This window comes from Nicotiana attenuata, chromosome 1 (assembly GCF_001879085.1).
Source record: "Nicotiana attenuata strain UT chromosome 1, NIATTr2, whole genome shotgun sequence".
NCBI classification, from domain to species: Eukaryota; Viridiplantae; Streptophyta; class Magnoliopsida; order Solanales; family Solanaceae; genus Nicotiana; species Nicotiana attenuata.
The window spans coordinates 42,713,909-42,717,004 of NC_031989.1; positions in this window are offsets into that span (position 1 = coordinate 42,713,909).

The following is a 3,096-nucleotide window of genomic DNA, read 5'->3' on the forward strand; positions in this document are numbered from 1 at the left end:
TAAAGTATTAAAACAAGAAGCTCACTTGTTATAAACTGCAGAATGACTTGATCCTCTTCACCGAGATTGGTATCTTCAAAACAATTATAATCTTTAGCAGGCTGCAAAGTTTTCAAGACCATCATGTCTTTTAGCTGAATTCTTCAAGTTTGCCAAGTCGCCAAGTTGAATTCTTCATATTTTCTATATCATTGATTTGAAGTCTCTGCATGCTAAATCTTCAAGTTGAAGTTGAGTTAAATTCTTCTAGTCCGCTAAGTCTTCAACTATCCAAGTCTGCCACATCTTCAAGTTGAATTCTTCAAAGTGGATACATCTTCAAGTTTAACTCTTATACTTTAACCTTCAAGTTGAATCATCAAGTTAAAGTCTTCAAATCCACTAAGTCTTCAAATCTGTCAAGTCTTCGAGTAGAAGCCTTTAAGTCTGCCATGTCTTCAAGTTGAAATGTGTAAGTTTAATTCTTCCAAGCACTAATTCTTCAATTGAAAGCCAATAAGAAGCCCCCATAAAAGTCTTGAAGTCTTCAAATTGATATAGCCTTCAATTCTTTAGTTGGAAGCTTCAGTATATCTCCAAGTGTATGGTAAAAGCCTTTGATACAGTCTGCACCATCTTTAAATATTTATATCTTGAATTATTTGAAGGAAGGTTTTAATATATCTTCAACTCATAAACTGAAAGTATTTGAAATGTTGGCTTGCATGACTTGATTTATGTTGCAGAAAAAAAAAAGATTCTTCTACTATGAGGTTATCTTTACTAAAGTAGTATCTTTGGAATTGATTTCTTCTTCTACCTGCAAAAAAAAGGAGAAACATATGTATATAAAGGAGATCATAAAATTACATGTGAATATTGAAGTTGAAGAGATATTCTTGGTGGACAGCTTTTTGAAAAAAATAAATCATCCTTCATACAATCTCTGATACATGTATCTCGAAACGAGAACGAGTTTTAATTCCTTTGTGCCATAAGGTCAAATCTTTTGGTGGTGAAGTAAAATCTTCAAGTTAGACTGTATAATGGACTTTGTTGGTCTTCGTCTTGGACAAAGTATAGTCTTCAGCTTAGACGGTGTAATGGTCTTAGCCTCGGACAAAGAAAAGTCTTCAGCTTGGATGGTTGTCTTCGCCTTTGCAAAATAAATATTTGGCTCAGACGGTGTAATGGTCTTTTCCTCAGATAAAAGTAAAGTCTTTGGCTTAGATGATGTAATGGTCTTCTCCATAGATAAAGAAAGTCATGTTTTCAAATAAAATGAAGTCTTTGGCTTAGACGGTGTAATGGTCTATGCCTCGGATAAAATGAAGTTAAATCTTCAAACAAGATAAAGTCATTAGCTTGGACGGTGTAATGGTCTTCGCTTCAAATAAAAATGAAGTCTTTAGCTCAGACGGTGTAATGGTCTTCGCTTCAGACAATAAATCTTTGGCTTAGACAGTGTAATGATCTTTGCCTAAGATAAAGTAAAATCTTTGGCTTAGACGGTGTAATGGTCTATGCCTCAGATAAAATGAAGTTAAATCTTCAATCAAGATAAATTCAATTTCTTGACATGTAATGATCTTCACCTAAGACAAAGTAAATTTTTTGGCTCAGACGGTGTAATAATCTTCACCTCAGACAAAATAAATTTTTGGCTCAGACGGTGTAATGGTCTTTGCCTCGGATGAAGTAAAGTCTTCAGCTTAGACAATGTGATGATTTTCGCATGGGACAAAGTAAAGTCTTTGAGTTAGACGGTGTAATAGTCTTCACATATATCAGGCAATGTATAGTCTTCGACTTAAATGGTGTAATGATCTTTCTCGGACGTTGTAAATTCTTCTACTTGAGACATCGCAAAATTTTGGCCTTGGCCAAGGTAAAATAATTTTCGCCTCAAACGGGATGAAATAATTCAAAGAACTTATATAACAACTGTTGTTTTCTCCTTTGAACCTGAAAAGAAATGGCAACAAAGAGAGAACAAAAGAAATACAAGAGATGGGAAGAGATTAAATTCCTTTCCAAATTTCAAAGATAAATGCAGCATGCAAAAGTACAGCAAATTCCACCAAAGAAGCTTCCCGCAAACAATAATGAAAGGGAAAATCCATTCAAAACAAAAGAGAAATCAAGAAGTCTTACATGGAAAACTAATAAATAAATTTTCCTAGTTCAAAGGAGTGAACCTGCAAATTGTGAAGATGAACTCAAGCTTATGACATCGTCAAGGAAAAAAAATGACAGTGAGTAGAACCCACAGAAAGATTGGGATGCGCTATGAGTTTGAAGGGACTTGACTCTGCCAAAGGAGTTCTCCTAATCCATTAAGATGTGCAGTGACTATAATCTCTTCAACAGAATAAGATATTATCTCCTAAAAAATAGAAGGGCAGTTGCATGGGGAGTTATCCATTCCCAACAAAAGTAACTAGATAAAGAGGGACTGGGTGATCTACTTAAAGACGGTTAGGTGATCTAAATTCAAATACTTTAGTCTCCTCGTTAAACCACCATCAGTTGTATATGGCATTTGAACACCATATTCTATGCAAGATCACGTCATTTTCTCATTATTAGTTCAAGATTCATATATAGCTTTAACATTATTATTTAATTGTTTAAGCATGAATTGAAAGGTTAAAGCCACTAGCAAATGGCAAACAAATTATATTGTATACTTTAGAAGGAAATTGACGTGACTAATCTTATGGACTTAGGCAGCATTCACAAAGTTTCATTAGATTTTTCTCTTAAATGGATGAACGTCATTGGTACTTCAAGACTGATCTTCAAAGGCCAATTGCGATGAGTCTTGAAGTAGGGGGCATTTGTAAGCATTTAAATTTTGTTGGATTTAAATTCATAAAATAATTTGGACCATATTAAATTCAAGACATTAGTCCAAACAAATATTGTGGCTAGTAAATTGGGCTAGTTATTTAAATCCAATATATGTGTTGGGCTAATCCATTTAATTGGACTACGGATTAAATGATAAGCCCACTTTATTAGCCCAAGGTCCAAATGGCTATTAGCCCATCTTAAAGCCTAGGCTCATGCCACATGTTAGGTGATGTGGCAAACCAAGCCAAATAAATGAGCCAA